This window comes from Haliotis cracherodii, unplaced genomic scaffold, assembly GCF_022045235.1.
Source record: "Haliotis cracherodii isolate W230 unplaced genomic scaffold, xgHalCrac1.p SCAF_2, whole genome shotgun sequence".
In the NCBI taxonomy this organism is placed as follows: Eukaryota; Metazoa; Mollusca; class Gastropoda; order Lepetellida; family Haliotidae; genus Haliotis; species Haliotis cracherodii.
In genome coordinates, this window is record NW_027266275.1 from 6,065,656 (window position 1) to 6,081,198 (window position 15,543).

Genomic DNA, 15,543 nt, shown 5'->3' on the forward strand with positions numbered 1-15,543 from the left:
AGTCAATTGTTCACCTGAAAAAGCACGGCAACATAATGAATGATGGTACAAGTCAAATAAGGATTTGCATCGGTCATCATTTATGTAACTGATGCGGCAAATTTGAAAATGTCCTCCACATGTCCACCACAAAACTTTTTGAAAACTTTACTGAGGCCTTGAATGTTGTAACCTTGATCAAACAACTTCTGAGGAACAGTCGCATGGCTCTCTTCGAAATCTTGGTAGAAAGATCATGCTCGATTGTATCTCAAAAGTTGTGAAATGTAAACACCAAAGGCTGGAGATGTTGGAATATTGTTCGACCTGACGGAAAAGTTGACTACTGGGATGTTAAAGTCATCCCTCTTGTCATACAGAGTGTTTTGAGAGTATTTTGTCACTCTGAATCTGTATGCATGGATGTAAATATGAAACATGAGGCGGTCGCACTGGTCTCCATTTCTAGTTCAGGTGGGTAAATCAGTGGACTGCTTTGATTGTTATTGAACGATATCAGATCATCGATATATCTGAAGTTTAAGTTTAACTTCTTCGCTAAATTACCTTGTTTTGACTTTGCCAATCCGAGCAGAAGATCCGATTCATGTGCAAAAAGAAACAGATCCGCAAGAAGGGGAGCACACTTGGTGCCCAGGGGGATGCCTCCTTCTTGCCTAAATGTCTTACCCCCAAATTTACGAAGATGTTATCAATGAGGAAGTCCAGCATTTCATATATTGTTTTCTCAGTAAACTTCAGATGGCATTTGCTTTAAGTTTTCACAAATTTTCCTGAACCTCTGAATATAGATACGTAACTGTGTCTGTGGTCACCACGTTGTGTAACAAAAGCCCCATGGATCAAGGAATGTGGAAAAATCAAAGGTGAGACTGGTTCTGCACGATACCACCAATCACATTATTAGTGCTGGCAAATCAAGGACCATATTCGCAGTGAAACTGAGATTCCAAGCCACGACCTACAGATCCATCGTTCAAAGACAACTATCTGCACAACGAGGTTAAATAGTAACAAGCACTCCAAAAACAGGAATAAGCAACCGTTTGGGTTCAGGTGATATGTGACCTCAGAGATAATATTGAGGACATTCCACGTGTCGAGTGAAATGGCATGTTCTCTCATCGAGTGACTCGGGGGAAAAGAAGATATTTTCAAGAGAATAACAAACGGATGAAGCGATATTAACTCAGTAAATGACCATCTGTCATTATTTTGCCTTGTCGGTGTAAACTAACGTGAAAAGGAAGTCTACAGTTTGTGTTCGGGCTGGTCACTTACGATAAAGGGAGGCAATTTGAGGGGAGGTAACTCTTGTATGTCAATAGTTCCGTCAAAGTGTTTATGTTTAAAGCAGTGAAATATATCGTGTTATGTTCATTGCAGTGAAATATAAATTGTTCTATTCACTGCAATGAAAATGTCACTTTTCTCAACTTCGGAAATAAATACAATAAATAGAGAATCTCACCCAAGTGTCTTTTGATATCAAATATATCAACGAGTGTAAATATTTGATATCAAAAGACACAAGGGTGAGATTATATTTATCATCCAACATCATTCTTCCAACTTTTTCAGTTTGTAGACAGTAATAAGCAGTGTCTTATGTGTAAATATTACTGCAAACAACTTCAGTCGCAGCATTAGTGATGTCATTTGATTGTGATTTTATGGTAACCAATAATGTAGATATCGCTTGATCTCACCCAAGCGATATCTCTCCTGTGGGAGCCAGTTTGGGATGATAAACATCCTTATCATCTAAACTTGACTTCCATGAGAGATACCGCTAGGTTGATAGACCATCGTGGCGTCCTCGGTGACCGTGACGTCACAATCAAATTACATCACTAATCGCTCTACAAATGAACCTGCTTTAGCTGTACTGTTTAAACTCAAGACACTAACTATAAATGCTTACAATCTGAAAAACATTCGAAGAAACTTTTGGATTATAAACAGAATCTCACCTGTGGTCTTTTGATATTAAATATATCAGCACTCGTCGATAAAACATACAACTCCTCGGTCAAACTCGGAGTTTTAATCTTCCATAGACGTGTTGATATCGTTTATATTAAACATACTCGGATAAGATTCTCTGTATATTTAAATTTCATCCCTTTAAAATCTGATAAGATTGAAACGATTTTATACACGTAGACGGCTGTATAAAAAGTTCAATAAAATGTTAAAACCATTAACCCTAAAAAATAAGTTCATTTCATGATTATCAGAGATTATACTTAATTTATATTTGGAAGATTAACTTTAAATTCAGTACGAATGTATAAGTGAACTTAAAGAATGCTGTTGATTACACATTGAAAGGGCGATAGCATGATTACAATGATTCTCGTGGCGCCTTTCTGGCGAGCTTTCATGTTTGTACACCTAAGTACCAAACGCAGAATGATTACAGACGTATTACAAAATCCAGCTTCATATAAAGTTACTGATTTCAAATTACCTGTACATCTTCTCGCTGCATTGTCTGCATTCCAAGTTTGACTAGAGTAGTATCGTCGAGACAAATGCTTTACATGTTCTTAGAATGTTATGAAAACACGTTTCACGTATATACTTTAATTGAGTTGTAAAGCCAAGAGCGCAAACACGATAATCAAATTGTACAGATAGGTAAAAACATTAACATGTGCGCCCAGGCCGAACTAGGATTAATGTTCTGAATGTAAGCGAATATTAATGTTTTCTTCGGCACCTTCGGAGTTGAGGCACAGTCCCAGCGTCAAACAGGGCAGTCAGAGTTACCTCCCTTTGTATGTCCTGTTTACAAATGCCCACGTCCAATGCCTGTCATCATACTGCATTTTAAACGGATTTCATTTTGTATTTGGCATTGAAAAATGGAACGTAGATAAATAAACAAGATGCCAGTATGGTCACCGAGAAGTATCATTATCTGATTAGAGATAGCTGTTTACTGTACAGCATGCCAAAGCGATTTGTTTACAGCTATCAGTACCTGTAATATTCCACGTGATGGAGAAGTGACACGCCATCACGTGACATTTAATCAAAGGTTTTAATGAAATGTGTTTAAGTGGAGAACTCAGCATGTATAAGTGATTACAGCTAGATTTGTACTTGGTTAGGAAGCAGATAATCTCGCCGTTAGATACAGCGAGCTAGATATAGACAGAAACGCTGAGTTGCAATTTGGGGGTCAGAGGGTATCAGAAATGTACATGCGCACAGTAACAGATGGGCTAGCTGATACATAAGACTTAAAAGTTCTTGGACAAAGTTATAATTGTCAAAATACTTATGACATGATGTCAGAGCTATTTAAATTGTATATTTGTGACGTACCCTTATTCCAACAGTGACCACAGCCATGGCCTCGTGGGAGAGAGTCTTCCTGGCGAGAGAACGGTCTGTCGTTCAATCCGAGGCCGTGGCAAACCCAAAGAGGCCAAACGATAGTACTTGTTGTCACCCCGCCTTGTACTCGGCATAAAGGATCTAAAACAAGGACTGGTACCAAGGCTCGCTAAATACAATGTTTATTCCTAATATATGATATTTACCATCCCCAAACACACCAAGCGTGATAACCTCTATTAATGTTGATGTTGATATACGATGATATATTATCCTGCTTTTCAATTTGTGGAAACTATTTTCTGACTTATAGATGAAATCTATCCTTGCTTTTATTCTCCAAAACGTGAATTTCAACCTGGGTACTTATGAGTATAATTTTGGAACTAGATCTTGTCACAGGCCCTTCCATTAATTATTCATATATCCGAGGTATAGGTGTGGCAGTTACAGGTTCTTGTTTGACTGTCAACTAACCAGTAATTCACTTAGTGTCAGTATTAGTATATAGTGTATATAATACATAGTGTAGTTAGTATTAGCATTAGTCATTATTATTATTAATATTGATATTAGTATTTAGTATTAGTATTTAGTATTAGTATTTAATATTTGTATTTAGTATATAGTATTTAGTATTAGTATTTAATATTAGTATTTAGTATATAGTATTTAGTATTAGTATTTAATATTAGTATTTAGTGTTTAGTATTTAGTACATGTATATTATTAACGAAACTTTTTAGCGGAACCAAAGGTTTCAACCTAAGAAACTTCATTAATGGAAACGACAATGAAACGAAAAATGCAAAAAATACTTCCAGTATTCCACTGTCAGTTCAGAGCCTCAAATCCCTGTCAAAAATACTTTTCTTGTAGATTTCAAATGGTTTGTAACACATCCATGTAACCTGGTAGGCTTTATATAACTTGAAACTTTCAGCAAATTCTATTTAAGTAAATCATATTTAGATACGCTGTACTCCATAACCAGGCTATACTTTACATGCTGTTCTCTGTACATATCCAACATTTATACATTAGCTATTATTGGCTTCACAGTCGATCCATCTTCATCAAAAGTGATTAAAATGGGTTCAAGCCCTACAGTGGGGTGTTGCTGCTATGAGTGTAAACCAACAAAACAAGAATCGCACATTATTAGTTACATCAGACTGAATGTCGTGGTTCCCAATTGCTTGTATTTTATAGAAACGTTTGGGGTCTCGGGGTGCTTTGCGTAGAGGAAATCTATTTTCGTATTTATAAAATGACGCAAGAAAAGCATTTTTCCGACAGTACTAGTTTAAAAACAGTTTTAAACTAAAGCGCTGCGCAGTGCTCTTTGCGGAACTGAATAAAGTTTTGGTTGGGGCTTAAACTATTGGCTGAGCTCCGCCGTGATTTATCCAAGGCTGCGATTGGACGACAATAAGGACAGTGACCATTGGTCTCTTTTGGATTGAAAGTAAATGTTGGACTGGCATTGTAGACTGAATGTAGCACCATCGGAGCAGTTTCTTATACTATGTATCACCCAAAACACTATTTCTAGGTGTAGACATTTCTCCATGTGTATTAAACAAAACAGACTACGCATGCGCACCTGAAACCGGATATGGTACAGATTTTACTTTTGTGGCTATCGCCTGTTGGCTAAAAGCGCTATATTTGCTGCGCGAAACAGCATTAGAACCAGTTGTCTGCAGTTACTGGCTCACACATGACAGCCACGTTGAATCTGCCACAATAAAATCACTACATGGACAACAGTCATCATTAATGGATAAGCAGTATTAATAACTTCGACCAAGTCTCACAATGGCAATGTGCTCCGGGAAGACCACTGATAACAAATCAGCTTCGTCACCTGCTGAATCTTTGCAATCAGTGGCAAAGCATCTCTCTCAGTCGCTGAATCCAACTGCTCTGCCGACTTGTAAAGCGTAAAGTGTGTTTGTTTGTTTATTTGTTTGTTTGTTGTTTAACGCCGCACTCAGCAACATTCCAGCTATATCACGGCGGTCTGGAATTTAATCGAGTCTGGATACAGTGATTGACATCATGAGCATTGATCCAAGCATTTGGGATACGATGACATGCATCAACCAAGTCAGCGAGCCTGACCAGCCGATCCAGTTAGTCGCCTCTTACAACAAGCATTGTCGCCTTTTATGGCAAGCATGGGTTGCTGAAGACCTATTCTACCCCGGCTCTTCACGGGTCGTAAGGGGTAAAGGTGAGTTGAGGTGGGATGATTTAGACGGTTCAGATTACTGTACTTATATAGCGATGTGTATGCACGTGTGTGAGTGTATGGCTGCTTGTCCTAGTCCTGGCTTATGTCGGTTTTATAGCGATTGCCCACTGAGATACCATCCGCTGTTTAACATGACTACCCAACTCAGACACAATATACTGACTCCGACCCGACCAGTCTTTGTTTGAATGCTTTTAATGCCGAGTCCCAGGCAGGCTAACAACAAGTACCATCTTTTAACGCCTTTTGGTATGACGCTACCCAGAATCGAAGCACCGACCTTCCGCTCCCCGTCAGACCTCTATCCACCACACCATGGATGTGTCCGTTAAGCTAACTGTACAACACGATCCAGATGAACGTGTATAATAGTTGCTAGCGCTGCATGTGTTCGTTTTCATCGGCTACCAAACCACCAACTGTTCTAGGTTATACCCCTCAATTGGAATTGGTTTTTCCCCCTTTCTTACACCCCTATCTTGAATGAGGGTTGTAACCTGTCCACTACTATTTGACAGTTTGAGGTGAGGTGAGGTCAAATTTGGTTTAACGTCGCGTCCAAGATTATTGCACTTTTATAGCGACGTGCATGCAAGTGTGTGTGTGTGTGTGTGTGTGTGTGTGTGTGTGTGTGTGTGTGTGTGGCTGCTTGCACTAGTCCGCACTGATGCCGATTAATAGTGCTAGCACACTGAGATACCATGCCGCAGTTTAACATGAATACCCCACTCAGACACAGTATACTGACTCCGAGCCGATCAGTCCTTGTTTTAGCCCCTTAATGCAAAGCGCCAGACAGGGTAACAACAAGTACCATCTTTTAACGTCTTTTGGTATGACGCGGCCGGGGATCGAACCCCGGACCTTCCGCTCTCCGGTTGTGTCAGTTTGAAAGTCTTACACATACCGGAGCAGCCTGACAGATTAACTGCAACGTTTTTAAAAAAACCCAACGAATTGCGATGGGATTAGTAATTTTGTCCAGCTGGCTATATGATTTATGCAACTTTACATGATTGACCTTTGATCGCAGGGCAACTATTAACCATTTTACATACACAATAAGTGTATATGATTATGGGATGATTAATAAGAAATAACGTTGCCCAGTGCAGTGAAAATTGCACGTCATATCAATCTACGAATGTAAAATCGTTCAAACTGTAAGCAATGGTAAAACTGACATAACAGAAGAAATGCCACCTTTCCTTCAACTTAAAGTATGGCGCGGCTGTGTATACGTCCAATAGCAACTGAAATGTATTATCGACCAGGGGCTCTTTGCATCGAATAATGTTATTCTCGAAACAAGATGGGGCTGAATTATTTTCTCATTAGAAATAGAAACCCAGTAAATGTGTTTAAAACATAAAGTGCGAAGTAGGATTCTGCTCATTCAATGTTTACCGTTAGTCTGACTCTAAGTTCGGGTAGGGTAATTAAGTTCAGTTCACTAGGGATTTGTCCCAGAGAATGCTTGAAAAATATATTGTTTGAAAATAATTTGTTGCATCGCGGTTAAAATTCATTTTATGTATTTAGGACCATAGTTGTAATTCTAGTTTTAGCTGAAAATAAGATCTAATCTCCATACATAATCAAAGGCCCTCGTTTGTCACAATATCAAAGTAAGTGTATGTTTTTAGAATTTCATTGTTTATTCGTGTTTGCGTAGTTGGCGCGACTGCATGTTATTTCTGATTGGGGCCCAAGTATTGATTTGGCTGTCGTCAGTAGAATTTCGGACCGACTGCCAAATTAATCAATTTACGAAGTTTATTGCAGTAATTAGACGAGGGCCGCCCGGGAAGAACACATTGGCCTTTGGTCTTCTCACACGGTACTCAAAGATTATTCATGGGTGAATGGCATCAACAGAAGAATTACCTCCCATGTTTACATTGAGTACCAATGTTTAAAGGTAAACATCCATGTAAGCTATCTAATAAACCAGTGTACGGATGAACGGAGCTAATAATTTCTTTCAGTTGGCAGGCTGCGGCAGTTGAAGAGAATAAATTCTTGTATACATTTGCATTTTCATTGCCATTCTAGAAGTTGGGGGACCCGTGAAGATCCGGGGTAGGTCATCAGCAACCAATGCTTGCCGTAAATTGCGACTATGCTTGTCGTAAGAGGCGACTAACGGGATCGGGTGGTCAGGCTCGCTGACTTGGTTGATGCATGTCATCGTATCCCGATGCTCATGATGTCAATCACTAGATTGTATGATCCAGATCCAGAGTGCTGCACACAACACACAAACAAACAAACAAAGAAGTTGGGGAGAAGAATACAACTTTATGGATAACAACTGGTTCTTTGCATTAACGATATTTCGATGTATATCCTACAACGTTCTCAAGTTGGGATCCTGGCGTTTCTTATGACTATAGAAATGGCTATTGTCGCATATATTAACGACATTTTCTTCCTTCCCTTAGTGAGAGTCAATATCTCGTAGCTGGGACCGACTCGAGGCAGCGAGATATTTCCTTAGATTTGAAATTGTGAAAGTATTTCTTTCACCTCTACGAATTGGTATAAAGATTATAAACTAATATCCATCGATTATAGAAATTATCGTCGCTGCGATGTATATCAAGATGTCGGCACCAATAACAGTTCATCGTACAAAATGACCAAGAGTATATATTTTAGAAAGAGACATTAAGCAAAGAAAAAGTTATGACAAAGATTTCTTCTGGTAATTTCACATTGATAGGGGACAGGACTCGATACGGATGTTCTTGTAAATGACCTTGTGCGTTGTATTGTGAATTAAACACGGCAGTGCCTTTGGCGTATTCGTACTTCCATCTCCGTCACGGGAAGGTGGTCAGACGCTACAGCACAGAACAAATGGAAGCGACAGTGGCAAAGGGTCCCTGTGGCTATTTGATTAGTGAAGACCAGGTCGAACTGTGTTCCTAAGCTTGAGTGAGTGGACGAGTTATGGGTTGTCTGAATAACAGGAACACTCTTATAGGGTTGTCACTTTTGTTTCAATGCATTTATGCCACACGTCTAAATCAGACATGTTTGGTATAAGTGTCTTATGATAGCCTTCCAGATAGGACTGTGCAAATATAAAATTATTATAATAGCTTTATTATTATTTTTAGACGAATAAGTTGTCGGGTGGGAACTCGAAGTTATCAGCTATGGAAGTTGTCAGATGGGGAGTTTTTTTGTAGTTGTTTGTTGTTCAACGCCGCACTCAGCAATGTTCCAGCTATATGACGGCGGTCTGGAAATAATCGAGTCTGGACCAGACAATCCAGTGATTGATATCATTGTCATCGATCCACGCAATTGGGATCGATGACATGCATCAACCAAGTCAGCGAGCCTGACCACCCGATCCCGTTAGTCCCGTTAGTCGCCTTTTACGACAAGCATAGTCACCTTTTTACGGCGAGCATTGGTTGCTGAAGACCTATTCTACCCAGAAATCTTCACGGGTCAGATGGGGAAGTGTTTAGTCCGGAAAGATGTCAGATGGAAATCTTAACAACGTTTGTTGTTGCCTTGCTTATCTTGACAACAGACTAACATCTAATCTCCGAAATGAAAATATTTTACAGAAAAATTAAATTATCTTAATAAAATATAAGAAAATAGATCACAAAACCTGCAACAGCAATGATCTAGACTTGCCAATTATTAAAGACGTACGTGGGCTTCTAGATATTTTGTTTCAGGGTCTGTATGGCAGACTAATCTTAACAGCCGTCGTTGCTGGAACACAGACTGACACCGTCTTTTGAAGTGGAAAACGACCCCAAACCCTTCTCCGCTCTCACTCTTCCAAATTCTTGGAATGTGTTGAACTATTATTACATCGAGTTCCACGTTGGTGTCATGTATGTCAGTGATTCTAAATCTCCAACCTCCCTCCCTACTGTGTCTTTAAGAACCACTTCTGATCGTCTTCAGCACCCTCCTCCAACCCTGCGTGACTCTAATTGTTTGAGCATGACTTGATCATGGAGAGTTGAACTTTTCTAGACACATCACGATCGACAATTTGTATGTATGTCCTTCTCAGACGGTGTTGAGTAAATGACATTTCAACCTTCTCTTCGGCGTTTGAAGCAGCACAATGCCCACGGCCAGGTCTACTTCCAACTAGATCGGAAAGGATCACCCTTAGCGAGTAAAAACACAGCTAGGCCATGGTATAGTTTTTGATCGGAACACGGGCAATACGTGTTTCCCTCATTACAAGACACGATATAGACACCGCTCAAAACAGCTGCGATAGGAGGACGAAAATCTAATTTTGAGCGTTTAATCATTCAATCTGGTCAGCAGCCATTCTAATATTAGAAGCAATGTCTATTTATGGTCGTCTGACAACGGTTCATCTATTCCGTATGACGTCAGCGCAGTCTTTTCAAGGTCATTGATCGATCAACTTCCGGTGCGCTGCACCTTGGGATCGGAGGCGAGATTCAGTGGTCTGGTAATTAGAGCCCTGGTCGTTTCAATCACTAAGCGCTGCATTGACGAGACGGTTTCAAGTGGTGTAGTCCCAGAGGTACGTGTGTACTAACCTAGTCGTGCGTTCAGTTTTGCTTTGACCCTGTGGGGATCTGGGTTTGACTATACTCCCAGAAACCTTAGTCTGGGGAAATAGGCGATTGAAAGGAGCGGGTGGTCAGCCCCAGTGACTATGTTGAATGCTTGTCATCGTACCCCGACAATGTAGGCCGTTGTTCACGATATCGATCACTGGTTGTCAGGTAAAAATATTTTCAAAGTGTTATGTCTGCATTTTACTGACTGTGGGTTTAATTATCAAACCAACATAACAAGCACACACGCCCTTTTCACCTTGTAATTAAATCTGAGCATATTTCATTATAAAATATTATTCGTGATGTGATTGGACCGTCTCCGTGATCTATTGGGAGAGCGTCCGCCCGGAGAGCGGAAGATCCGGGCCGCGTCATACCAAAAGACGTTAAAATATGGTACTTGTAGTTACCCTGCCTGGCGCTCGGCATTAATGTGCTAAAACAAGGACTGGTCGGCTCGGAGTCATTATGCTTTGTCTAAGTGGGGTATTCATGTTAAACTGCAGCATGGTATCTCAGTGAGCTGGCACTGTAAAATCGACATTAGCACAAGTCCACACACACACACACGCAAGCACGCACGCACGCACGCACGCACATATGCACACACGCACGCACATATGCACACACACACACATGCACGTCGCTATATGTGCAATAATCTTGAACGCGACGTTAAACCCTATTTCACCTCACCTCGTCATGTGATTGATATTTAAATTGAAAAAAAACAACCAAGCAGATATACTTCCTGTTTCATCAGCTGAATGTGGTGTTACGTTCTACAAAAAACTGCCACTTAGTCGAAGTGAAAAAAACACAACGTTGCAGATATACTTCTGTTTCATCAGCTGTATGTGGTGTTAGGTTCTACAAAAAACTGCCACTTAGTCGAAGTGAAAAAACAAAACCCAGCAGATATACTTCCTGTTTCATCAGCTGAATGTGGTGTTAGGTTCTACAAAAAACTGCCACTTAGTCGAAGTGAAAAAAACACAACGTTGCAGATATACTTCTGTTTCGTCAGCTGAATGAGGTGTTACGTTCTACAAATAAGGGAGGCTTAGTTGTATTAATATGGAGATGGTTGTTCTAATGGCACTACGTACTATTATTATTACAATCATATTATTAGTATCATTATTCTTTACATATGTTCCGTCTTTGTGTTTTATACAGATCTCGCGAAAACACATGGGTTCAAACGCTGACCTACTAACGGAAATGGGATTGCTTCATTCATGTATGTAGGATAATTTATTCAAGTTACACCAGACCTTTTTTAAAACTTCGTTTACCAATCCACCGACTCCAAAAACATGAAATGTGAAAAAACAACAACTTTCGACCCACCGACCTGATTTGGGGGCCACAAATCTCAACAACAAACAAACACTGTCTGAGCATAATATGAAAAATGCGTTCATAGAAATAGGGTTTCAAAAGATGTCAGACGTATATAATGCGATCTGTAAATCGTATACGAGGACATTTGAGTTTTATTTCGTTTCGGGAACAGGATTGCCATGGCATGTATACGTATAAATATGTGCATGTACACGACTATATTTTACAAAGAACCGTCTCTTTGAAAATACGCCATCTTCATGAAACGTTCACATGCTGGTAAGAATTCGAAAAATTGGCGGAATAATTTATGTGAGAATATACCATACTGTCATCTATTCAATTATGTATGGTTGCTGGACACCTAGTTAATTAAGACTCCGTTTTGGAACAAACTCAGCTGTCCTTGTGGTGAAAATGAAATAGGGAAATGTTGACAATTGTTCTTTCAACAGTCTACTTACGCTAAAGTACTTCAATGCAACAAAGACGCTGTTGATAATGGATTACCTTATCTAGCGTGGCAAGTGTCGATGGTGGATGAGTTATAATGATTGTATGTCCGCTTCCATGTTCTTGATGGAAAGCGTTGATAAACTAGATCCCTTAACTGCTGTTTAATAACATATGTTTTCCGAACTTTTTCCGCGCTCATGTATACCGCCCAGGAAGCTGAGACTAACAAATGCTCACTGATCCATTTAACTGGGTGCTGTTTTCAAGAAATCTAGAGTCATTTATATCTACATCTGGATTCAAGAAATCCAGAGCCTTCAAGAAATCTAGAGGCAATATATATATATGTCATCGAATGTCTATCCATATAGATAGATAGATAGATAGATAGATTTTTTTCTTACTAACAGATGTTATATATGTATATTGCCTCTAGATTTCTTGTTTTAGATTGTTTTATGCCAGCTCTTACTGGTCCCGCCAACTTATAATTTACGATAGATGGTCTTGAATTAAGTTGAGTTTTCTTATAGCAGGATTATGTGTTGTTTGCAGACAGTTACACTTCCCAAACCACCTGGTAATATGACTTTGTATCTTGATCCAGTATTAAAGTTTTTTGCACCTTATTGTCATGTAAACAGCTGTCAGGATGAATAGCAATTTTAAGGAGAGTGAGTTTGTAAAACGTCGCTTATTGTGCGTTATTTCAGTGACAACACAGTATATGTCAGCGTTGGAGTAGACTGACTCAGGGTTGTAGACGGTAACAACGGTGGCGAAATCAACGTCTGTTTGGATCGTTGTTGTTTAACGCATCACTCAACAATATTCTAGCCTATAGTAAATAATCGAACCTGGACCAGACAATCCAGTGACAAATTCTGACCCGGATCCTCACGGGTCGGTGAAACCAACGAGCAGGGGCATGATGGTGGCATACCCCAAAAGACAAACCATCGCCATCACAGCTAATCGTGGGGTTCGAGTCCATTCTGGACAAACAAGAGGTTGATATTATGAGCATATATACACGCACTCGGGGTATTTGGCTGAAAACAATAAAACAGTTCAAGGATTGTAACTAGACAGTCCGTATACATGACTTTAGCACGAGGCATATTCCACCCATAACTGATTTGTCCTCAGTTGGTTGAAAAGGCACAACTCAAGAAAGGCGATACGCTCTGGGCGAGAACACAGGGCATCGCGGACATGGCACGGTGTATTTGGCAGTCATCAGCGAGAAGCGCCGCGAGGTGGCTGAAGGGAATAACTACATTCATATTTCATGTTTTTATCACACCAGAACAGAGTTTGGCGAGGACAGGGAGGTAACTCTTGTGGGGCTAAAGGCAGTTCATTCACCTAAGTGAACCATGCAGATATAAACATTAAATAAGTTTCGGAAATGCTCAGTTTGTTTACAGTAAACAATGAACTGCTTGAATCTGAAAATGAATCTGCAGATGTACTTCCTGCAATCAATTTGAACTGCTTGGTAACCAATTATTTGAGGAACATTTCTGTAATTCTAAACAGGCGACTATGCTTGTCGTGAGAGGCGACTAACGAGATCGGGTGGTCAGTCTCTCTGATTTGGTTCACGCATGTCCCAATTGCGTGGATCGATTCTCATGATATCAATCACGGGATTGCCTGGTCCAGACTCGAATATTTACAGACCGCCGTCATTTAGCTGGAATATTGCCAAAACCCTGACCCTGATTCAAATTATTAATGTTCAAATAGAATGAATCTAAGCTTACAAAACATGTCCACTGTTTAATATCAGGCAATAATATTTCATTTTCTTCGAGTGACGGACTTAAAATTAATGTGGATAATGTGGACTTCACGTGCGGGCTGAAACAATGCCAGGCTTTAATCCGAGGCAGTGGGAATACATTGTTGAGGGCATCAATCTGTACGTTTTGCTAGGGTAGTATTTAACTAGATTTGTATAATGTTAACCTTCAGTTATAGCGGGTAGATATAACTGTAAATGTCCCATAGAGTTATAGTGTTTAGCTGGAGATGTAACGGATGGATTAAAACCGTTATTTCTGTTGGAGTTTTAGTGTTTAGCTTGAGTTGTACCTTTTAGCTCGAGTTGTAGCGGGTAGAGTTGTAGCGGGTAGAGTTGTAGAGGGTAGAGTTGTAGCGGGTAGAGTTGTTGTGTAGCGATGCAGTGGGCAGTGACTGAGTAAGTAAGTTTGGTTTAACGCCGCTTTTAACAGTATTCCAGTTTTATCACGGCGTGTCAGCTTCATGTGGGAGGAAAGCCCGAAGTGATGCTGGTCTTCGACGTTTACCACTTCGGCTGACAACCTAGAAAGATAATCAGGGCGAACCGGGATTCGAACCCACACTCATAGGTTGCTAGCGTGCCCAAGGGACGCAACTCTGCACAGCGAATCGCGGCGCCTTAGATGACTGGGCCAACGGTATCCCCTTGCAGCGACTAGAGTTTATTTGGAGTTGCAACGTGAGTGAGTGAGTGAGTTGAGTTAAACGCCGCTTTCAACAGTATTCCAGTTTTATCGCGGCGTGTCAGCTTAATGTGGGAGGAAAGCCCGAAGTGGTGCACGTTTACCATTTCGGTGAAACCAACGAGCACGGGTATGGTGCTGACAAACCTAGAAACATAATCTGGGCGAACCGGGATTCGAAACCACAATCATAGGTTTCTGGCGTGCCCAAGGGACGCATCTCTGCACAGCGAATCGCGGCACTTTAGACGACTGGGCCACCGGTATCCCCTTGCAACGGGTAGTTGTAGCTGGTATTGTACTTGGTGGATAGTGTTGTAGCGGGTAGATAGCGTATATATCCTTTTGTCGTGAGTAGATTATGTTGCACTGTTGAAGTGGTTGATAGTGTTAAATGAGATAGCTACGCGATAAATCGCAAAGACAATGAAGAACAAAGCATGTTTATACGTCCCGATAAAACATTGTTCTATCATGACGTCATTTCTAGTGGGTGGGTAGTGAATAGGTCTAGTTGTCGTTATCATATTGTGTTGTAATGGTAGACAGGAGTAGATAGCGTTACAGTGGCTAGATAGCGAATATATCTAGTTGTGTGTAGATTATGTTGTAGCGGTGTATCACGTTATGGTGGTTAGATAGCGTTATAGTGGTTAGACTATATCTAGTTGTGTTTAGATAATGTTGTAGCGGTGGATCACGTTATGGTGGTTAGATAGCGTTATAGTGGGTAGATAGCGTTATAGTGGGTAGACTATATCTAGTTGTGTTTAGATAATGTTGTAGCGGTGGATCACGTTATGGTGGTTAGATAGCGTTATAGTGGGTAGATAGCGTTATAGTGGGTAGATAGCAAAAAGATCTAGTTGTGAGTAGATTATGTCATAGTGGTAGATAACGCTATAGTAGTAAGATAGCGAATAGACCAAGTTATTGTGAGTAGATTTTGTTTTAGTAGGAAATTGTGTTAAAGTGTTTATCCATTAACATAACACTATAACACTATCTACTCCTTCCGGCTACAACCACCATAATGCTACAGCTATTGTGTTGTAGC